Source organism: Entelurus aequoreus, linkage group LG09 (genome assembly GCF_033978785.1).
Source record: "Entelurus aequoreus isolate RoL-2023_Sb linkage group LG09, RoL_Eaeq_v1.1, whole genome shotgun sequence".
NCBI lineage: Eukaryota > Metazoa > Chordata > Actinopteri > Syngnathiformes > Syngnathidae > Entelurus > Entelurus aequoreus.
The window spans coordinates 51,320,209-51,345,472 of record NC_084739.1 but is presented as its reverse complement, the minus strand read 5'-3'; the positions used below and the strand labels follow the sequence as shown (position 1 = coordinate 51,345,472).

Genomic DNA, 25,264 nt, shown 5'->3' with positions numbered 1-25,264 from the left:
AATAAAACCTGCAGAGGCACTTACTAAAGAAACATCCAGATTTTGAAGTCTGGCCCCTCAGACGTCAGCCTCTTGGAACTGCGGCCCTCTTCATTATGTAATTGAATAGCCCTGATCTAAGTGTATTCAGTTGTCTAAGTAGTCTGTGTATTTAGTTCCCAGTTAGCTGTCTAATCCCTGTCTTGTCGTTATGTGTTTGAGGTGAGTCCTGCTCCAAGCTCGTCTTTTTGTTCCTGCTCCTACCTTTTTACTTTATTTTGTGCCCTTTAACATTTTTCAACTTCATGATTTGTATTTTTGGGTCCTTAATGGAGCAACACTCAACTGCTGCTTCTACCTTGCTTCCCTACAATTGAGTCCACCTCACCTTGCCGCCACATCTTCGACCGTGACATTGCATTACGTATTGCATTACATATCAATTACAAATTCAAAAATATGTGACCTTGTAACGCTGCTCAAGCTACAAGCTGAATTAAGGCACAATATTTAGGCATTTTTTTACATTCTCTCTCTCTGTCAACATCCCTTACAATAAAAATTATTAACTTTTTATATATCTTTGTGATAAGTAAACAAAAGTATAAAATCATCAGAGGATCAAACACAACAATTTTTCGTGTTCTGGAGTTTGTGGTTATGACAAACTCCTATAAATGATTCATATTGAACAACAAGACAAAGATAAGATAGGGTGTATAAAATGACTTTTATTCTTTTTAGTTGAAATTTTATAGCTACTTCAGAGTCAGGCAGAACCTTTTGATGATTTGGAGCAGAAATGTATTACTGATCAACAATTGTGTTGATGTTAGAGTTACAATTCAAAAATGTTTGCGAGTTGACCGTTTATGTAAGAATTATTTATTCACTGTGTGATGGAATTGGCTTGTTTTGTTCTTCCAGGCCACTAGGGGTTATGGTTTTACATGTGTATGTTAGTGTTCAGCCAATAAACTTCATCAGGAAGTGACTTTCAGGGACTTCCCTCATTGCGAAGCGTCAATAGCTGGTGAAGCAGTTGTTATTTCTCTATCTAAGCCATGTTCTCCTTTCTAACCCTTCGAGTGGCAATAGGAGTAAGTTTTATTTTGCACATTAGTGTTAGATTATTTATTTGTAAATATTATGACATGTACGCATTTTAATTACATTTAATATGAAATATGAAATGAGACAGTCCACAATGAGTGAATGACTTATCACCAAGATATCACCTTTGAGTACTGGCTGCAGTTGACTGAGACAGCATCTTTTAAGATAAAGTAAAATCAAAGTTTCTAGAGTTTTTGGCCTGAACATTTTAGCGAGATACTTGTGTGCTGGTGAAAAACTAACATCACGTTTAACACCGTCACCACAGATCACTCAATGGTACCTAATTTTTATTTGTACAGTAGTACAGTACCTCGGCTTACAAGTGTCCCAGTTTATAATTCTTTTGGCATCCAAGCTGTCTCTTAGGACATAAAATAGTATATAAACGGTAGATATTTATCCATGAAAATATGGAGAATCTGCTGATGGTATGTTTGATGGAGAAGCAGCTGGAATTATACATTATAGTAGTCCACTCTCCAAAGTAAGTATTGTATATAATTATTGCATTACTTCAAAAAACTACTTAGATTGTTTGTACTACAGTATACTGTATTGTATTTGATCCAATATGTACTGGCTAAAACTTAAGTTTATTTTTCAAATAAATGTTACATGATTAAATTGTGATGTTTTGAGGGCCAAGCACCAAGTGATTTCAATTAATTGCTATACAAGCTTTTCAAGGCACCAACTACGTCACAGAACTAATTAAACTCATATTCCGAAGTATCACCATACTCATGAAATTGCATTATCAATCTTAGTGTCTTCTGTGGCTGTATTTAATCATCTGTATGAATATCTTCTCTACTACCACCAATATTACCTGTAATAAATGGTAGGACTCCTTGTCCAAAGCAAATATACTGAAATAAAAACAGACATTCTCATCTACTTTCAAAACGTTCAGACTTCTTTCTTAAACTCACATCTGCAACAGTTCGTAAAATTGATGAGGACAAAATGCTTTGAACAAACAGTTCATGAAAAGTTCCTTTGTTTAGTTAATAACTTTGAAAAGCTTGCATCAGCCGTTCTAATTTCTTTCTAATCCCCCAGCAGGAACAAACAGTAAGAGGAGAATTACTTTGTCACACTGTAGCTCCAGCAGTAATTACCATGAAGGTGTTTTCAGCTTGAATTCCAATGACTGCCTAACATTCCATCATTTCTTCTGATACAAAAATCAACAATGTTGCTGACAAATGAGGAAATACAAATCCACTCTGCTACCCAAAAGGAAAATGCGCACATGACTATATTGCTTATGGATAACTGTAGGTCAGAAGGAAAGAATACATTCACACAAATGTTTACCAATGCTATCTCCATCAATAGATAATATTACCATTATTAAATCATGTACACCTCTTAAACCAAGATAAGGTATGTATCCAAAATCTTGTATATCAAAAAGACAAGGAAAGGCAAACTTCTCGGACAAGTTGGTTCACAGATAAAATGTGGCTAGGAATTTTAGGAACACTTTTTTACTAGAAGTGGCCCCAAAAGGATTGGAACCTATTTGTACACAAGAAAGTATTTTGACTCAGGAAATTAACTGAAATACCTCAAATATGACCATCATCACCTAAAGGTCCCAAAGTACCCCAAAACTCTCTTACCCCTATATCTTAGTGCTCCAAAAGGTCAAAAATGTACCCAAACAGCCCTGTCGGGTGCATTTCAGACCTTTTGGCCAACCTCATTAGAAGTCCTTGGGCACTTTTGGAATCTGCCTGGACCCCTTAAGGGCCTGAATGGGTTCAATTTGGACCTTGTAGATACTTACAAAATCGGATTAGGGTTCAAGTTAGGAAAAACCAGAGTACCTTCTAACCTTACTGTGAGGCAAGGAAAGAGCCAGGTCTTTGCTAAAAATGTGATCTAGTGCAGGTCATGGTAAACAGAAAAGATTGAAAAGAAAAGACTGATCAGTCCACTGAAGTGGTGGGAGGCGACATGGCAGCAGGCAACATAGTCCAGCTAATGACAGCAGGTTTGGACCAGTCAGTTTGTGCACTGTGCAGTTGGAGCCAGGTAAAACCAAGAACAACAGGTGCAGGCTGAGCTGGACTTATTTTTCAGCAATTGTATTAATGATTATCATAAAATGTGAGGGAAGTGCAGGTGTGGTGTGTGATTACAGACAATGATTGGGTTACAATCCAGGAAGTCATCATAAGTGGAAGAACGCCATTGACCTCGTGCCTGGGAGTTGGAGCCCACACAGCAAAAACACTCCGCGGCAGATCCCCCGCGGAGGTATCGCGCTTTCCGGAACGGAACCGCGAAACGGACCCGCATGGGCGTCCACTTGCTCTCAGGAACGGATCCGCGACCCGCCGCCGTGGCGGCGCGCTGAATGCGCTCCGCACCCATGATCAAAGCCTTATTTCCGCGGCGTGTGCACCGTGACGGCGCGCTGCATCCGCTCCGCACCCAAGATCAAAGCCTAACCTCCCGCCGCGGACCAGCAACGGACTCATAAAAACCCTGGCTCATCTGGCCGTTTTGGACCCCTTTATCTTATTTTCAAAATCCCTTCTGTTCTTGCTGTAGGATAAAATAGGAAACTAAAAAATTCACTAAGTCCTACTACAGCAATATAGGCTTACATATGCATTGCCTTGTATTTTTAAACTAACAATATTGTTAATAGGCAGAAACAGAAAATGGTCAATTCACTCTATAAAGTAAATATATATAATATATATTTAAAAAGTAAATATACATATTTAATCTATTAGGCTACAACTTCAAGGAAACGCCGCTCCATGCACAGCTAACATATCAGAAAATGAATAACTGGTGAATGACAAGAAGTCCAATAAAAGGTTGTTTATTTATACATATACATCTCTATTCCTCCTGAGGAGGTGGAAGCGGGACTCGTCTCCTCGTTGCCCGATCCCCCGCCAAGTTGAACCACCTGATGGCGTGTTTGGTGACCTCAGCGTCCGTGGCTGACCTTGTCAACACATTTTTACTCACAGCACCTGTAATCAAACAAGATTACAAGACAGATACGTTTATGTTTATGGTATGTAGCATCCAAAGCCAAGTATGCTTACACAATACAAAATATGTGATAGGTATTAAGGAGATTACATTTTTAAAAAAAACATGACTTAAAGTTAATGGAGGTGGTTAAAATAAGGTGGGTAAACTATGAATTTGTGATCAGGGTATAGGTGTGCAAGACATCCAAAATGTTTAAACAATATCGTTATTTGGTTCCTTGATCAGAGTACTTGTTTGGCTCTGTTGGATGACGGCGGTGGGGGGTTGGGGGTGGGGGGCATAAATAAATATCCATAACCCAACTTTGGGAGGTTGACATTGTTTTCTTATTATATTTGTACTATCATTCTATGTTTGTATTCGTGTAGGCCAGGGATGTCCAAAGTGCGGCCCGGGGGCCAGTTGCGGCCTGCAGGTCATTTTTTAACGGCCCCAGGGCACATTTTTAAAAAATACGATCGAAATAAATAAATAACATTAAAAGTGGTATTTAAAGAGCAAACAGGTGAAATGTAAGAAGAAAATGTAGCAATGTTTACTCTAATCACACAAAGCTGCCATGTAGGCTGTTTCTTTCTTTAAAAAATAATAATTAATCAAAATCAATGTCATTATGAATTATTGACCTATTCAAGGCTTAAGAAGTTTACCTTCGCAATCAGCTGGTCTTGGTTGTGCTTAATAGTTTCCAGCAGGCTAAGGATCTGGATTACCTCAGGCGCTGTTGACAAACAGCAGTATAAAATTAACATGTTTCAGTTTTTATCCTCATTACTCATAATCCTGACATTAGCTATTGACCTTAGTTAATGACAAAAGTTATTGACAAAGTTTGAAGAAAATATGTGATTGCTTGTGAATTTGAATTTTTTCCAAAATTTGTGGCACAGAATGACAATCCGGTATTTGTCAGTTATTGCTCACCAGAGCAGGAAATGTTGTCGGCCATTCTTCCCCCTCGCCATGTTGGCCTGTAGGCCAGGCTGGATCCAGGCTCCTCTGTCTGCCACATGTTGAGGGCTGCTGGTGAGGGGGGTGGAGGGAGTCGAGGAGGGACTGCCGTTCCTAGTGAGGTGGGCATTGTGAGAGAGCCATCAGTTAACCATGACTGGTAATACCCAAGGGGCCTATCTATACACTAATATTTCAGAGATCAGTCCCTACCTTGTGTAACTCTCTGCATGTTTAATGCAGGTGCTGGTGAAGGCATATGAATGCGTCCTTCCCCATGGTGAGGTGCTAAGGGAGATACATTGGTATTAAATGGTTGTGATCTGTTAACCATGGTTACTGGATGCTGAGATATTATTTTGGAGATCAGTCTTTACCTAGAAAGTTATCTCCAGTTGAGGAGTCGAGTTGACAAGTACTCATGACTCTTGCTGGCACTCGGCGAGACGGTGGAGCTGAGAGAAGGGATACAAGGAGAGGGGAATATCTTTAGCACTAAGAATGTTAACCATATCTTTAATATTAATGTGGTGGTTTTGTTGTTTTCGATGTTAAGAGATTATTCCTTACTCTGCCTGTGCAATTGGCTTGCCAACCCCAGAGATGTGAGGTCACTATTTCCCGGGTCTTCTTCGCTATCATCTGAGTCCTAGAGACGATGGCTGTAGGGTAACCATATCATTAGGATTATTGCAATACCAAAATTGCCAAATATACATATAGTACAAGCATCTCTGGTCTATTTTTGAATGCTACCGGAAATAACCTTCCTATTACTGTAGAAACATGACAAAAACAAGACGGAACACACTTACACTGGCTTCCTGTTCCTTTTTTCTGGCAGCTCCTCGTTCTCTGCCTCAGATTGCAGGTCTGAGGTGTCGCAGCCCTTTCCATATTGTTGCATTATTTTTAATGCGTCTTTGTAGTTGTCTAAAATTGAATATGTTAAAATGAACATGAGTTTCAAATTAGCTGTAGAGCTGAACAGAATATTATTATTATTGATGATGATAAATCAGGTCTCTCTCTTACAAGAGACCTGGTCAGAACATAGACACAATAGGTTAGTCCAAGCATAAAGAGAAGCAACTATGACGTTATTTTTAAACAAGAAGATTATGAATTTGCATACCACAAGTTCGGACAACAGAAATGTCAAATCTTGGCCAGTTTGGCTCATGCTGCTCCTCATTTAAAGCGGCCCTTTCAATTCTGTCGGTGTTTTTATAGCTGGGCCAGAAAACCATCCTATCATCACTTGGGACAACCGCAATGTCCCTGTTCATTATAAATTTAATCAGATGAAAAGGCACCCTTAATGTAGAAAGAAAGAAATGGGGTATTTATTCATCGTCAAAGGAACAACGTGGACAAAAGCATGCACAGGTGTTAGTGTATACAAATAAGCAAGTGAGATGAGCTGAGATTTTACCTGGATGGTGCCCCAAGGTGGTAAGAACTATAAGAAAGGTAAAAGTACAGGTCATAATAGTCAAAACTTCAGCTCAATCGTAAAGTAGGGTTTGAAATTATGGGTGTAGTGTATACAGAGATCAGTCCCTACCTTGTGTAACTCTCTGCATGTTTAATGCAGGTGCTGGTGAAGGCATATGAATACATCCTTCCCCATGGTGAGGTGCTAAGGGAGATAAATTGGTATTAAATGGTTGTGATCTGTTAACCATGGTTACTGGATGCTGAGATATTATTTTGGAGATCAGTCTTTACCTAGAAAGTTATCTCCAGTTGAGGAGTCGAGTTGACAAGTACTCATGACTCTTGCTGGCACTCGGCGAGACGGTGGAGCTGGGAGAAGGGATACAAGGAGAGGGGAATATCTTTAGCACTAAGAATGTTAACCATATCTTTAATAGTAATGTGGTGGTTTCGTCTACAACGCTAAATATATCCTGTGGTGTACCTCAGGGATCAATATAGGACCTAAATGACATTTGTAAAGTTACAAAATATTTAAAGTTAGTATTATTTGCGGATGATACAACAGCGTTTTGTTCAGGAGAGAACACACAGAAGATAATACAAATAATAACAGAAGAAATTAACAAATTAAAAAGATGGTTTGACAAAAACAGACTATTGTTGAATCTCAGTAAAACTAAAATAATGCTATTTGGTAACAGTAGAAGAGAAAGTCAAACACAAATACAAATAGACGGAATAGAAATTGAAAGAGTAAATGAAACCAAATTTCTAGGTATAATGATTGATGATAAATTGAACTAGAAATCTCAAGTAAAAAATATACAACATAAAGTAGAAGAAACACGTCAATAATGAATAAAGCAAAACATGTTCTAGACAAAAAATAACTTCATATTCTCTACTGTTCACTAGTGTTACATATCTGAGTTATTGTGTAGAAATATGGGGAAATAATTACAAAAGTACACTTCATTCATTAACGGTGTTACAAAAAAGATCAGTTAGAATAATATATAATGTTGGATATAGAGAACACACAAATCCTTTATTTATTGAATCAAAGATACTGAAATTCCATGACGTAGTGCATTTGCAAACAGCTAAAATTATAAACAAAGCAAACTATAACCTGCTACCCAAGAATATACAACAATTCTTCTCAAAAAAAGAGGAGAAAAATAATCTTAGAGAGAAATGTAATTTAAAACATTTGTACGCACGTACAACACTTAAGACCTTCAGTATATCAGTATGTGGAATTGTAGTGGATTGTCCGAAGCTTAAGCAGGCAACAAAAGTAGTTTAGTACAACAAATTTATTTACCCATTATCAGAAGTGCAGGTTGAATTGAGTTGGCCGTGCAGACAAACCACAAGTTACTCCGGAGCAAACAAGACACACACAAGCCAAAATCACCCCCAAGTTCCGGTCTTCTGCCATTTTTTATATGTCTGTTGTGCGTCATCGTTCCTTATCGAGTGCGTCAAATGTCTTGTTTGCTTTTCCTATCTGTTCCATAACAACTCGAATCCTTTAGACAGTCAACACATTCTGTAGACAGGTTGGCACGACTTAATATTCACTTTTGTCCCACAACTGGTCCATTCAATGGCACAAAATACAAGAGTATTGAAAATGAGCGGACATTCTTAAAAGACAAGAAGTATAGGTCAAAAGGTCAGAAATTCTACTACATACCCGCCTTCCAGGGTCTTAAGACCCTGGACCAAAACAATTTCTGATATAGACCACTAACTTAAATCTCTACCGCAGATAGAGGCAAAAACCTCAATGTTTTTATACGAGGCAAAAATTCCGTCTATGACCCTCCTTCAGAGCGATCGCTGTTACCAGCCTGCAGTAAAACCATCTCACAGAACACAATTAGTGGCCTACCCTTTGATTTAGTAAAGGAATAACAAATACTTGGATCATGAACATCATTGAACATAAATAGATGAATGTATATAGACTTATGACTGTAAGACATTTGCAAAATATTTTTCCCGGCATTTGCAATGAATGTGGTTTCCAATATTGTTAATTATCAATTGATTTTGAACACACAACTGAATTTCGTATGAGTCCATGTTCGATTAGTGCTCGTATAGATGGCTCGGTGGTGCCTCAGGCTGGTGGCATGTCCGTGCTGGCCGAAATTGGGGAAAAGCTGAAAAAAAGTTGGAGCTGTGGGCGCTTTGGGGAAGGCTGGGGCAGAGTATGGGGCGTGGGGCTTTGGTCCAGGTCCTCGCTGCTTCGGCACTCCCGACACTTCTTTCCACAGCTGCTGGAGTCCCGGTGGACCCATTGGCTGGCAACCTTAGTTGTTCTCGTCATCGCTGGCAAGGTGTTGTCTCTCCTCTCGGTTCCTTCCAGTCAGGTATCGGGTGTTGGTCCTGGATTGGCTTTGACCGTGCCCCTCTTAGCGAGTGCAAGGGAATCTGGAGTGGCTGCTTTCATCCTCAAATCTGCACAGAGGAACTGGCACACAAATTCTACATTTTGCAAACTTACCATTTTGGTCTCATGGTCTTTCCACCTTCCTAGGAAGCTGCTGGTCCTGAGAAGTGCTGATCTTGTGACTGAAGATGATAACCTGCTTTCTTAAAATAGGTGCCGTTGTTTGACCTAATCTTTTTGGGGAAACCATGTCGGGATATTAGATCATTCACAAAACATTTAATTACTGAATTGGCACCCTCCTTTGAGGTTGGGGTTGCTTTCGCCAACCACTGCAATTGTCAATCTAAATCATTACGTTCCTTTATCCTTGTACCGGATTGATCATATCGATTAAGTAAAACCTCAACACGCTCAAACTTGACCCAATCCAAACTCACCTCCCCCCTCTGTCCCTCTCACAGGGACAGTGTTAGTCGTAGTAATAGTAATAGTAATAGTAGTAGTAGTATTAGTAGTTTCAGAAACATCCAAGAAAAAGAAAAGGCAGCTGATAGTCAAGTGCAGCAAGAACAGAGGCGGAGGACAGGTCATGTTTGAGGTCACTGTTCGCTTTTGCAATAGTACTTTGATATTTTACAACACCTAGTGAATTATTGTGGCCTCAATAATTCACTAAATAGTTGTATTTAATTCAGTCTATCTATGATGGGACAATGCACAGAAACATTAAGTTCAGAAACAGATATGTTCTGTACCAGATTATATCTAAATAGCTACTTTCCATCTGTAGTCCCTGGCTACCTAAATTAAAGGGATCTAAAAATCAAGCAATAAAATTATGACACTAATTAATCATAATTTATATACATTCATAACAATCAATAATTAATCAAAAATAATCATACTGTAGCATGTAATCAATTTTAAGAAAAGTCACCAAATGCCCCTTCATGGACACATACTTAACATACAATACAACCACACCTTATTTACATCATCACACAAAGACAATACCTGCTCTTGTTTACATCTGTCATCATTCGTAACAACAACCAAGATTTTAACAGCCATACCTCAAAATTTACAACAAAAATGCTCTCATGGATAAATATAATACTCATTAAATTGATGTGTCAACATAATGCCCCTCTTAGTGACCGTGTGAGCAGCCTTGATTGCTCCAAAGCCACCTTTTAACTTCAATTTTTCTATTCCTTTTGTTATAACGTGGAGAAGGCTAATTGGTCTGTACATGTTCTGGTCTTCTTTATTTCCTGCTTCATGGATTTAATTATAGTAGCAGTTTCTCGACGTGGTAGGGAAAGTGTTTTCCGTTATTGATTTATTTATCAATCGTTGTTATACGAGCAATAATACAATCCTTATATGTTTTTAGGAAGATAGTGTCCAACCCATATATATATCTCTAGATCGTGAGTCTGATAATGCAGTGAAGATTTTGTTTAACTTTGTTTCATTTGTTAATTCTAAAATTAGACCATCCTGAATAAATGACAATTATTTGCACTGATTTTGAGGGACTCTTTATTCAGGGTTTGTACAGACTGGATGAAATGTTCATTAAAATTATTACTTATGTCCAGACTGTCTGCGATAGTAGCGCCATTGATATTTAATGTTATAGTGTTGTTTCTTGTTTGCTCTCTTTCCGTAAGTTTGTATCTGGTTTTCCATAACTTTCTAATGTTCCCTTTTGCAACTTTGATTACTTCTAAGTGAAAGTCAGCCTTAGACTTCCGCATAAACATTGTAACTTTGTTCCTCCAAACTTTTAAATCATACGTTCTGTATTTCGACCTGTTATAATTTCTCTTATGAGAGCTGAGTCCTCATGTCTTTATTAGAATCCAAATTGTTTTATTAATCCAATGGTATTTTTATTTTACACTCTTCTTTCTGGTTTTGTATTCGTGTATTTACAGATGTTCTCTTTGCTTTTTGTCATCCAATTGTAATTCTAGTAGGGCTGCTTATCATTTGTATCATGTAGAAGCCGTTTATAATATCATGAAGTTTCTTTCTACTCGTCTTATTTAACCAGTCCAGATTAACGTCCCCCATGACGTTACTTCTTTCACACTATGCTGTTTGAGGATGTCTGAAAATGAATCAAGAAAAATGTCTTTAGCTGTGGTCGGTCGGTATACTACAATTACCTTGAAATACATTTCTGAGGAAAATGTAATTTTAATTTCAACATACTCAAATTGATCTACTTTTAATGTTTCCCTTTCATAAATCATAATTCCTCCCCCCTTTTGTCACTCGATCTGTATTTTCTGTAATCTTGTCCCCCGGGACATTAATTAGAACGAAAGTTGTTGTGGGTTTTAACCAGAGGTGGGACCAAGTCATTGCTTTGCAAGTCACAAGTAAGTCTCAAGTCTTTGCCCTCAAGTCTCGAGTCAAGTCCCGAGTCAAGACAGGCAAGTCCCGAGTCAAGTCCAAAGTCAAGACTGGAAAGTCTCAAGTCAAGTCACAAGTCCTGCATTTTGAGTTTCGAGTCCTTTCAAGTCCTTTTGACCACAGACTAATATTTTTACACAGATTGTGTATGCTTTTAAACCGTTGTATTTATTTATTAAAACAAGTGCATTTGAAATAGCAGGGGAAAAAAAGTACTGACATAGCAATTCATAATATCACTATTAACCAGTCATTTTAATATTTTAAACAATTTTAAACATTTAACTCATTCCTTTACAGAATAAACACATTTGCAAAAACAAGTGCAACTGTACTTATTTGTACAAAAGTGTTAACATTGTATTTCCATGGCATATTGTATTGTAACTAGTTCCACAGCAGTTTCTATTCTGTTCTTACCTTATCTCATTGATCTCATCTCATACTGTATGTGTATTTATGTGTGCGTACACATGAAAAACATAACAAATACATGAACATAACAATGAACAGAGTTGTACTTTTTAGATGTCAGGGCCCTATGCAATATGTACACATATTCTTAATATACTATACATTTTAACTGACCTTTATTTGACTATGTTTGTCTTTTTGTAGGTGGCTAAAATATGCGGTGCTGCTGACCGCCGTCTAACGTTATGTTACTGTGTGTGATACATTGATTAACGTAACGTTATGTGTTAGGTACCTCATGCAACCCTGCTTAAAAAAATCACTTGACAAAAAGTATGAATAAGGTAGCAAACTGCAGTGGACGCAACATATTGCTGTGTTTGCAATGACGTTATAACCATAGACATCTTATAAGTAGATGCAGTATTGGTTGCTGTCACGCGAGCAATTTGCATCTTGAAGTGGTGATGAGGAGCCGGCGAGCAGCCTAAACTGACAGTTGACAGGTAGAAAACAAAGATGGTGTTCAGCGTTTTCCTGCTCAAATGACCGGACTGTTGAAAATAGGAATCGGGGGATTACTTTTCACAAGTAAGATTTAACATTAATGTACTATTGGTTGTATTTTATGAAAATAACATTACCACAGAGTTGAGAAGGAGCAAAGATCTTCAATATTTGTATGTGAAAATCACAAAGAAATCTTCTGGGGGAGGATGACGCCCCTACAGGGGTTTGGTTTACAAACTTTCAGCCCCACCTAAAACAAAATTCACCAGCCGCCACTGATTATGATGCATTCTCATTTTAGGCAAAATATAAGACAATACTTTCTTAACAGTATAATTGTAACCAGGAATAAGTCTTCAAGTAACAATATTCAAATACTAACATTGTTGGGTAAGACAGCATTTGATTTTATTCTGAATCCAGTGAAACAGATTGGTGGTTTTAGCTGATATAAAGAGTTTCAGGTGTTTATATATGTTTAAGTATTTGGCAGACGCTTTTATCCAAAGCGACATAAATAAAAAATACATATAAAACAAACACTGTAAACATGATCATTTAAGGGAAGAATGTAATACAAAATATCAATACAAAGTGTCAAGACAGAATAAACTCTCTGCTGCTGCAGCAACACAGATACAGTCTATAGATATATAGATATCTAATGTATTCATACATTGTTTATGTAGGATATACGCATGTATGTATAACGTAATCATATTGTTTCTTCAACTTAAAAATAGCTGACGGTTTTTTTCCCCCTTCTCTGGGCTTATATTCCCAGGATTGATCTCGGACGTCTGGTCACTTATAGCATATAAGAATATTCTATTACTGTTAAGCAAACTATGAATAATAAAACATGAGTCCGTTATCATAGCTACACGTATGACAAAAAAGCGCGTGAAAATGAGTGGTATTCAGTGAGGTAAAATGAATTAAATGCGTTGACAGTTCATTGCTCCTGCCAAATGAATTGCACTGAGTGGAGCGGATCACCACTCCAAGATGGCGGCTCCGCGTCTCGTCTGCGCCAGTAGGCAGTAGCGCTCAATGCTGCGTACCCTTATAAGATGTCTATGGTTATAACGTTAGCAGTGAGTTTACAGCCTCACTGATTTAACTACACAGCAAATAAAAGTCATGTTACTTAGCCAATAAACGTTATCTTACATTCAAAACTTACCCTTCTTTGTGCAACTTCAAATGTCGAACGAAGTTGGAAGTTGTTGCGTCTCCGTCTGTAATATTCGAACTGCGTGATTTGCATACGGCAATTCGTTTTTTGTTGACCAAGTCGTAGTTTTTATACCCGAACGAAACCAACTTTGGTATAAATCTTTCTCACTGGCGCGTTGTTTGACAACTCATGTTCATTGGTTGTCCTGCAATTTGATTGACTGAATGCTGTGTGATGAAAACAATGTAGATCTAATTTGATTGGCTGTTGTACTGAGAGTACACACGCTGACACGCAGCACACACACAGATAGACAGACACCTACAAAATGAAAGCTACGGAGCGCTCCCAAATAACTTTTTAAACTTTAGGTTTTGGGGTAAGTAGCAAGTCATGTCAAGTCAAAAGGCTCAAGTCCAAGTGAAGTCACAAGTCATTGATGTTAAAGTCTAAGTCGAGTTGCAAGTCTCTTTACATTTTGTCAAGTCGAGTCTAAAGTCATCAAATTCATGACTCGAGTCTGACTCGAGTCCAAGTCATGTGACTCGAGTCCACACCTCTGGTTTTAACCATGTCTCTGATAGACAAGGTAATCCAGATTAGAGTCTGACAGTAACTGCTGTATTTGTTTCCTGTGGTAGAAAGTTTAATAATGCGGACACGTTTGTTACTGAATACTTTCTACAGACTTCTGTCTTTCATGCGACTTTGTGTATGTAATAAGCAACTATAATTTTTTGATATGCTTAAATTTTCTATTAGCTCAGCTGTTGTGTAGCTGCTAGCTCTTTGTAGCCTACAGCAGGAATGTACAAATTGCAACCAATAGCTATGTTTTTAACAGACAACCGAAATAATTGATTTGCGTATCGGTTCAATCAGCGGCAGCTACGCCCTGTTTTATCATTTGACCTAATTTTTTTTTTTTTCGTAGGCAGGACAGAGAGCAAAGGAACAATGTGGGTCATTAGTTGTCCATCTTATACCATTCTAATTGTTGTAAGGATAGTTCACATGAGCGGCCATACCTTGAGTCCCACCATATATAAGAGTCAAAAGGCTCCTATTATGAGTCGTCTAATTGGTGATCATACACTTTGGCGGTTTGGGTGGCAGGACACACGGACGCACCTCAGTCAGCTAGTGCTAGGACAGTTGGAGCAGTCCCCGTCTTCCACTCATTCCTGGGAGGCGTCCCCAGTAGTTGTCAGCTGATGTCGTGCTGTCAGGCAACATCAGGAAGTTCCTTCTGTGCAGTATTGAATTGTCAGGGCACAGTTCGTAAGCAGGTCATTACAAGGTGTGTGCAGGTTGACCACAAAGGAATGCTTCAAAGATTGTGTTGAACATTGTCCGTTGACACTTATGTCCAGCAGGGGTCTGTTTGTATCCTGCTGTTCGTCCTGCTGTCACACCTGTATTTTTTGTGAGCATGTTCTGGCTACACCTTGGAGCTTGTCTTGTTCAGAGAAGCTGGCAGTCCCCCGGCTGCATATCCTTTCCACCCTCGCTTGACCTAGCACAACCGTGGCTACCACCCAAGTCAGTCTGTATGGTTTTACGTTTTGTTGAGGTTTTTTCCTCCAGAATTTGGAACTCAAAACATGTACACCCATCGTTTTCATATCCTCTCGGTTAGTTCAATTTGCATTTCACGTTTTAAAATTACAGTCTTAACCATCCCAATAATTGCTAATCAAAAACCTTAATTCAAAGATTGTACGTACTACTTCATGCGTATTTAAGTACCCTTTTAATTCACTTAAAATTATGTATAAGTTAATTTAAACTATCATTTGTCTATCAGTAGGCGCGAGCAAGCTGTCATGCTTGCACTCTGACCTCCTGCTGTGCGTGATACTCTCCAAAACAAAGGAATGTTTTTATTCACGTTTCTCCTTATCTTTTAGCTAAATCTTTTAATCTTTTAATCTTTTAACTTTTAACGTCCGTACTGTGTTTATTTTTATTGTCTGCATTTTAATTTTGCTTTTATTTTCTTTCATTTCACTTTGTTGTCTGTGAAGCACTTTGAGTCTTGTCCTTTCCTGGAAAAACGCCACACAAACAAAGCTGCCCCGCCTTGCCTTGCATGTCTCCGACTGGTTATCCAACTTAGTCATAACAAACACACAAGGCCATGCTCGAAGCGCCAGCCCTAATCACACTTCTCCTCTTTTTAACACTTTACATATCGGCTCTTATTCTATTTATTAATGTAGGCTGTTATTTGTAATTATTATTCAACACTATTCACAGCAAACGGTTGTAAAGTTATAGTTATTCGCATTATACTCTCAAAATCTATTGCTAACTGCAAGCTGTTGAGATTTGGTTTGCCTACTTCATCTCAGTGGCCTAGTGGTTAGAGTGTCCGCCCTGAGATCGGCAGGTCGCAAGCTCAAAACCCCGGCCGAGTCACACCAAAGACCATAAAAAACTTGGGAGCCAAATCACCAAACATGATTCCCGGGCGTATGGTATGGTGTACTGCAGTGTGTGTGTGCAGAAAACATCGCACAGGGCGATGTGATGCGTCTAGTGCAGTAGCCTTGGAGTAGTAGTACCTGTAGTTAGTGCATGCTGCATGCCGCTTTTGCTTGCTATGCTGCATGCTGCTTCTGCCTGATACTCATTGCTTTCAGCTAGTGCCGCCGGCTAGCCCTCTGTCTCAGAGGGCGAAAAGAGGAGCCGAGTGCATAAGCCTCCTCAGCCGGTACATAGCCTCTCCATTGTCAAGACTCGTACATGCCTCCTCGTGGCCACACACGGTAACTGGAACCTCGCGGTTCCAGGCTAAGTTGTACGGGATCTCGGAGCAGCAGGGGGCCCCAGAGACGGGGCATGCAGGCCCACCGGTGTGTGGACATGCCCTGGTGCCCAGTCAACCCCTGTCCCAGCTATGGGTAAATAACCCCAGCTATGGGCGAATAGTGAAAACCGCCTCAACGGTGGACCAGGCGGAAGATGGCGGCAGCGGAATGCACCACAACGGCTGGGAAGGCGGATGAAGGCTGCAGCAAAGACGGGTCCCCAGTCGTCTTGGTCTCCATGCCACTGGACCCTGGCCCGCTCAATGCCAAGGACTGTGTGGTGGCTGACCGTGCACCAGTCTCCCCACATTAAAAGATTCCACGCACAGGCGTCCTCCATATAGGGAATCAGAAGACGACCCTACGGAGGACAGTCATACTCGTTTCGAGTGACCGCCGACGACGACGACTGCAATGTCTAAATAAAACTATAATTTACTCCAAACTAAAATGTCAGACTGCACTTTAAAGTTACTTTTATTAAATTAATTTCCAAACTAGCCACCACCACAGCAGACATCTTCCTCAATCCTATCCCAATACTCCCATAAAGTAAAAGTGTTTCACAACAGTGGTTAAGTAGTTATTTTAAGTAATAGATCTCAATATGTAGAAATTAATAAGACTAAATTTGCCCTAGTGTGTGAATGTTGTCTGTCTATCTATCTGTGTTGGCCCTGTGATGAGGTGGCGACCTGTCCAGGGTGCAAAGTCAAATTGTGAAACAAAAATTAAAGTTGAATCAAGTGGAAATTGACAGAGTATATGAACTACATTCTTGAGAATAGTAATTGATCATTAATATGTTGGAAGCCGCATATTGAACATATTAAAGAAAAATATCCAAATCCATTGCTATTCGGTATAAAGTTAAACACATGCTGAATAAGCAATGTCTGCACATGTTATATTATGCATTTATTTTTCCATATGTAATATTGTTTTGAAGTTTGGGGAAATGTTTATAGAAGAAATATAGACCCAATACTTAAAATTAAAAGGCTCATTTCAATATTACACAAAGCATTATTGTTATGATCATACCAATCTATTTTTTATAAGTCATAATGTGTTAAATGTTCAGATAATTTAATTTTAAAACAAAAGAGTAAAGAACAACAGCCTTCCAGTTTGTATTCTTAGCTTATTTACATTATGAGGAGAAAACTATCATTTACGGGGGATATTGATTTTTGAAATAGGTCAAGTAAAATACAATAAAAACACAAATGTATTTCAGTTTTAGGAGTTAAATGATGTACCATCCTCAGTGATGAGCTAAACACATGTAGTTTTTTGTTATGGTTTTGGAGACCCTTGAAAAGTAAAGTTTTTTTAACATTATAAAATATAGTAACAATTACTTTCATCTTTTAACGTTGATGTTCCAGGTAATTTAATGTTCAGTAATTGTATATCATAGGCCAATATAAGCTTTGGCTTCCGCCTATTCTTTTTTCGGTCATTCTTTTTTCTTTTCTTTGCTGTGTGTAAATGTGTATGATTGTTAATATGTCTAATTTACTGTTAAACTGCTCACACAAATTGGTTGATGGTTGATTATATGACCAAAATAAACTTATTTCATTTATTCATTCATTATCTATCGCACTCATAATTTTATTCCATTTTGCATGTAATTATTCCTATTGATTTCTTCCCATTTCACTCAAACAACTAAACAAACAAATAAACAAACTTGCAGCTAACCACAATCAACAGCATACCATTTACGAATACCTTCATTTGTCACTTTCTCATCTTTTCTTCACTTTCGTTTTCCTTTACAAACAACATCCTGTATCCATCTCTTCCTTACACTTCACACAATGTTTCTATTTTCTGTTCTCCTAGAAACCATTCACATAACGTAAGGTTATAAACATCCTTTTCCCATATTTTCTCAAACCATCCTCTTCACCCTCAATCTGTTTTTTCACCTGCTCTCTCTTCCTCTCTCTCTCACTTTCTCTCCTTCTCTCACAATACAAACACAATAATCCAAAATAATCAGTCTTATAAAATAATTTTAGCTTTAGATATGATTTAGGGCAGTGGTTTTCAACCTTTTTTCCCAGTAAAACAAAGAAATAAAATACAGCATAATGTCATTATTTTCTGATTTATTAAATTGTATAACAGTGCACCATATTGCTCATTTGTTGTGGTCTTACTTGACTTATTTGGACAAACAAAAAAATGAGAATAACTAAACGTTTTTTTAAAATTAAACAAGTGATTGAATTATAATAAAGATTTCTATACATATAATCAATCATCAACCTTCTTTGGATATTGTAATAAAGATCCATCTGGGCTTGTGAACTTAATTCTAAATATTTATTTTGTTGAAGAATTATTCTTCTATAATTATATTTATAAAGGATTTTGAGTTATCGCTATTTTAAAATATTTAAAATCTGAGGTACCCCTTGGCATACCTTCAAGTACCTTCCTTTTTTGTCCTGGCGGAAACACCATACCCTCCTTTGAGAACTACTGGTTTAGCCTATAAAAAATCCTTTGTCTCATACATCATTACACTGTACAACTCCTCTTTTGGGGAGGGGGGCTAGGATGACAGGGAATGCAAAACAATCAATAACGTTTTATCTGTCTATCTATCTATCTATTACTAACCCGAGCACAATTCATGACGTCATGCTCATCTTGCAGACAGTTATTTCCATTTAGTTTTATTCTCTATTTGTAATTCTACATGCACCAATGTCACATGGAAATTTGCTTTCTTTGTTATTTATTTACATTATTATTTCTGGTTTACTTGCTGTCTGTTTACTTAAGTTCTCATATTTTGGTCTGTCTTCCTTCTGATTAGAATTTGTTTAACGCTTCTCTACGTTCTGTTTTGACAATGGCGCTGAGTGGCAAGCTGTACTTCTTCAGACTCTATGTTTCACAGCCTGCACAGATACCCTAGATGTTTTAGAATATAACTTTAACTTTTATTTTATTGTGTGTTTATTCCTAAAAAAATTAAAATGTCAATGTATGATCAATTTATCTTTATCAAATTTAAATTCAATATTATTAATTTATTTGTTGTTACAATGTGTCCTAATCTATGATGTTCGTGTGTGTGTGTTTGTCTCAACTTCCACACAGAAACTGGATGGATCAGATAAGCAACAAGGCCGTACCAAAAAAAGTATACTAGACATATAAATGAATGATGAATTAAACAATGTTTCAATGTCCCACAATCCGTATTTATTTATTGATATTTAAACGTGTAATTTTCCATATATCTATTATTTTACTGGACTTAGGAAGCACCTACTACTAGCACACTCTACAGACCGAGAATAACTGTTCAACCACACTTAGTAATGCCAAGCTAGATGCTAACTTAGCCTTACTATGCCTCAGTAAGCAAACTTTTGCTAACACAATGCTAACCTAGCTCAATGCTATGCTAACACAATGCTAACCTAGCTCAATGCTATCCTAGCTCAATGCTATCCTAACATTGTCACACCTCTTCAGCCCACGCCTCGTACAGCTGACACTCACACAGCCTCGCCACACGCACACACTCTTATCTCAAAATGTCTTCCAGCTTAGACTCCCTTTTTTTTTTTTTTCTTTATATGCGTCACACAGTCACTCACACAGAGAATTTACCAGCACAGTTAAAAGTAAATGCAATAGACAACTATTTTTCTCATCCAGAAGCACAGCTGTATCATATCAGAACCTTAATAATAAGAACAACATTTATCATTCACTCTTAGATGGACAAATAGTCAAGTTTAAGGAGGGTATTCTGGACTTCCCTGCTTAGGCTGCTGCCCCCGTGATCCAACCTCCGAGAGCGGAATAAAATAATTAAATGGATAGATCATACACTCATATGTTTTCTGTACATAAACTTTGTCTACTTTCTCACACGCACACACATTTTAGACAATTTCCAAACTTTTACAGATAGCGGGGCTGTGAGAAAAAGCGTGAAGGGAGGTTACGAGAGGGGGGGGGGGGAAGGAAGGGGGGAATTAAACCAGATAAGAAACCAGGTGCTACACAAAAGTTATTAAATTATGCAGATATATATATATATAAATTTAAAAAACACACATTTTTATCCCACAACCCACGCCCCCCTGGTCCGGACCAATATAAACAACTAATGCACGCGTGCTTTTGTGGAATCGGCCGTCTCATAATACAAAAACCAGGTTCCATCATTGCTCATAAAACGGCGATTAACCCGTTTCATTGGAGCAGCACCTGCGTTATCAAACTGACCAACACGGATCACTGGCCTCTAAGGCGCCATAGGACCACCAGGAATCACCCAGCAACCTACAGACATCGTGTCTGGTCAGTCCCATACAGTTTCACCAAGTTTCACCAAAGCTCTACCATATGGAGCCCGAGACGCCACCTGTCTATTCTGCAGCCATTAAACAGATTCGTGACAACTTGGCTCAGTTGATCTCCTTTACCGGAGTCACTGAATGGTCACCTAATATGAGGCTTTTTTACACGCTGAGTCACAAGGACTAGGGACCGCTGCAGTTTCCACATAGACAGGTGTCTCGCACTTTCACAGACGTATCAATTTTATATGGGCCAAATGTTACACCAGTTAGCAACCCTTGCCTTAAATTTATCTTTGTCCAACTCTGGCTAATTCTGATGCACTTGCAGAAATAAGCATCCTCTGCCAGCAACGACAGAGGATGAAGAGGTTAAAAGACATTTTTCATCTCACATCGTCTGTGCTTCTACACTCCAAACCACCAAAATTCTAATAACAATCCCCTTATGTTAAAAACAAGAAATCACAAGTTTTCAACAAACACACAGACAAATGATCACATATAAAACAACTCAATCCAACCATAATTTACCCCATTCCAGGTTGTTTTTGGAGAACCTGACTAAACCTATCTTTTATCAAAAATAGATTCAGCAATTAGTCTTATCGATCCAGCTCTCTCCAGGCAGAAAATGTTTACACTTTAAGCAAAACGCTTACCTTGTTATGCGCGCGTGCAGCACACTGTCTGCCTGACTGAGAGAGCGAGAGCGGCTGTCGACCTGTAGCTTCTAAACCATCCTGTTCGTGACGCCAATTTGTGTAGTGGATTGTCCGAAGCTTAAGCAGGCAACAACAGTAGTTTAGTACAACAAATTTATTTACCCATTATCAGAAGTGCAGGTTGAATTGAATTGGCCGTGCAGACAAACCACAAGTTACTCCGGAGCAAACAAGACACACACAAGCCAAAATCACCCCCGAGTTCCGGTCTTCTGCCATTTTTTATATGTCTGTTGTGCGTCATCGTTCCTTATCGAGTGCGTCAAATGTCTTGTTTGCTTTTCCTATCTGTTCCATAACAACTCGAATCCTTTATTCTACTACAGAATTAAATTATGGAATGCATTAAGCAAAGCAATCAAACAATGTACTAATATGATCAATTATTTATGCTTACATGTGGAAATAATAATAATAATAGTAAATAAAATAATAATATTAAAAAAAGGTAAATAAAGCATAAAATAGTCTCTAATAAATTAATTAAATAAAAAACAGCATATAAAATATATACATCAGCAAATAACAAAAATATAGATCAAGAAAAAGGATCCTTAATATGTGCAGCAATTTTTCCCACTCACATCACCTCATTTTATATTTTTTTCTACAATTAAGTATGCCAAAAAACACATAGACATACCTTTTTTTTGTAATGGAAACAAAAACAACAGGGCGTCACACACAGCTAGTCCACAGTAAGCAGGATCTCGAGCTCCACTAAAGAACAAAGAAAGAAATAATACACACTCATATTAATAGCAAAGAACGGCTGTTTCCACTCCGTTAACGTTACGTTGTTGACTAACGCAGTAACGTTAGCGACCTGGGCCTAAACAACACTGACAATAAAGTAATACGCTTTCGTTTCAAGCAGTTGGAAATATGTGGAATATCGTAGCATGTAACCTACACACATTCACAGCCTCTAACAAAAGATAGCCTAAGTTAACTGTATTGAACTTTTTACTCACCGGCTTCACGCGGGAAACTTTCACATTCTGGAGTCGGGGTCCCCCGGAACACAAAACACAGATAAAAGACAATTTTACAATAGCACGGCGAAAAAATGACCGTCGTTGTGTGGGTTTTTTGACGAATAACACTCTTTTCCACTTTTTTTCGCTCGGGCCTCACCTACCGCGTGCAGCCATTTTGAATTTTCTGGATACGTGACGTCAGACGCACGTCCCCATGCAAAGCATTCTGGGAGGCGGCGCTGGAAATAAAAGCCTTTTTTTACAGAATATAAAGTTTTACTGCTAGTCCTAATATCAAACAACGTCATTACAATCATACATAAATGATGATGGAAACACAAAGGCCGATCTTTACTGCGAATGTAGCAATAAATCAATAAATCTATACTTACGTTCGTGTTCCAGCAAAGAAAGTCCAGAGATCTTGGCTCATGCGCGTACACGCTAGTAGGCGCGTCCACGTCTGCGGGTGCAGACATTGGTCGGCTCAGCGCGCGTAGGCGGAGCCTATAACTCTGGGCGGCGCGCGCCGGTTTAGTTTGTCGCGTCCGCGTATGCGAATCAGACACGAGTCCGCTCAGGATCAGCTGTCTGACCGTACAATTTTCAGAGGCGGAGCTGTATCCTCTAGGCGGAGCCAAAACGAATGTGACAGTAACGCGGGTTGGGCGACTTGAAGGTGGATCCGTATAGCAGTCTCCTGCTGTGTGGGAGACGTCTGGTGCAGTGATTAGTAGAGGAGTGAATGAAAAGCATGAAAGTCCTGCCTGGATGTGAAGCACGGGTAGGGCGGACCGTGCAACTAAAGAGATTGTTTCCAATCGAGTAAAGGGAGGCTGTTTACCCCCAGTTGCATTAGCTCATCAGTGCCGATAAGATCCAACTGTGTACCCAGATGAGGTGGTGCTTAGGGTCACTTCTGAATGACTTGTGGGTCGAAGCAAATAGCTATAGAGATTGACAGTGGTTTTGGGAGATCCAGGTCACCGCGCTGTCTCTCTTTCTGCATTGTTCTCAATAAATGGCCACGTAAATGAGTCCCTGTAGCGAGGAGGGCTTATCGTAGCCTGCCAGTTTATCTTTTATCTCGGGTTGGACCTGAACCTGCTGTCTTCCCATCCCCTCTCCTCTGCCAAGATCTAAAAAACATTATTAGAGAAGAACGTACTTCAGGGCAAAAGTTAAAAAAATGTATGGGAGTAAGTTGATCGAAGGTTGTTGGTAGTTGTTGATTAAACCAAAGAGTGTAATTGGTGTAATGATTGCCTGAAAATACAGTTCATAAAAGTATCTCTCTGGGTCAAAATATTTGGCTTTTTGTTGGCGTTGGAAAGATTGAAGGCAAAGCCATCGTGGAAAACTAGGTACTAGCGTAACCCACGCTGGGCGAAAGGCTAAGTGTCCCATTCAGAAGAGCACTTGAAAGAGCAGTCTTGACTCGGTGAAAGCGAACTGCCACTGTAGCTACAATGGCAAATATCTAACGACTAACATGAAACCAACTCCACAGCGGTTGCTCTCCAAGGTAAGTACTGTACATTATTATTACATTAATTCAGAAAACTACTTTAGTGTTTGAACAAAATTGTATGCTTATAGTTAAGGTTTAAGTTTATTTCAAGCATGCATACAATTACAACATGATACATCACAATTTCCAGAGTAGGAAGGAGCAGAGCTTATCTAACCCTACCCCTTTTCCATCACACAGCTATTGCTAACATTTTTGTTCACTTCCTGTTCTCAATTTATTCACCATATACATCATAAATAATAACATTACAAAAATAAATAATGAATAGTGATGTACGTTGTGTTTCAGATAGTGGGATGACTAAGATTATCAATAAATTAAAAATGTTTATGATGGTTTTTCTTCTTTGTACTTTGTAAACACATTAAGTTTGAACAGTTTCTTACACTGGATCATTTTAGTACACAGTATGATTTATTTGCTTAATCCATTCCATAATTGAATTCCACCTACTGATATACCAAAGGTTTTAAGTGCATAAAAATGTTTAAAGTAAATTTCTTCTCTGAGGTTATATTTCTATTTTGTTGATAAGAATTGTTGTACGTTATTAGTTATTAGCATGATAGTTGTTTTGTGCATAATTTTAGCTGTTTGTAAATTCACTATCGTGGAATTTCAATATTTTAATTTCAATAATTAAAGGGCTTGAATGATCTCTATATCCAACATTATATATTATTTTTAACTGATCTTTTTTGCAACACGGTTAGTGACTGAAGTTAAAGTTAAAGTTAAAGTACCAATGATTGTCACACACACACTAGGTGTGGTGAAATTTGTCCTCTGCATTTGACCCATCCCCTCTGAAGCATACTTTTGTAATTATTTCCCCAAATTTCTGCTCATTAACTCAGATATGGTAACACTAATGAGTAGTTAAGAATATGAAGTGATTTTTGGTCTAATACATGTTTAGCTTTATTCATTATTGATGTTGTGCCACCCTCGATATGTAGAAATATCTTGGCTTTACCCTAACACCTTTTCTTGATCAAACACTCTGAGAAACGTCTTCTTGTCCACAGGTTTATTGACCCTAAAAAGGGTAAAACTGAAAACATACAAGCAGAAGGATGCTTACATTACAGACATGCATACACAGCCAATTACACACACACAAGCCCACTACAATAAAACATGCATTATGCTGTGTATTGAACTTAAATGGATAAATAAACGCCACAAAATATGTAATCTAAGTGCTCTACAGCAAACTAGCTTACTATGCTAACATTCACTTCACTGTATGAATTCCGAAAATTAGCATGACTGACTTTTGGCCATAAAACGTCCCAAATTACATCACAACCAACAAATAATACAACTCAATCAAATATTAGCAAACTACTCAACAATACATACCGATGATACTTTGTTTGGCATGAGATTTGAGCAGATGAAAATGTTTG

The 25,264-nt window shown here is 38.3% G+C and overlaps 1 long non-coding RNA gene across 1 annotated transcript; it reads right to left on the bottom strand.

Annotated features, from left to right (window-relative positions):
* Positions 1 to 6,643: 6,643 nt before the first annotated feature.
* Positions 6,644 to 22,818, bottom strand: LOC133656887 (uncharacterized). Its single transcript, XR_009827190.1, has 4 exons — positions 22,313 to 22,818; positions 21,982 to 22,058; positions 6,808 to 6,885; positions 6,644 to 6,718 (listed from the first exon to the last, which is right to left on the bottom strand). It is a non-coding gene; the product is annotated as an uncharacterized LOC133656887 (long non-coding RNA).
* Between the last annotated feature and the right edge of the window lie 2,446 nt (positions 22,819 to 25,264).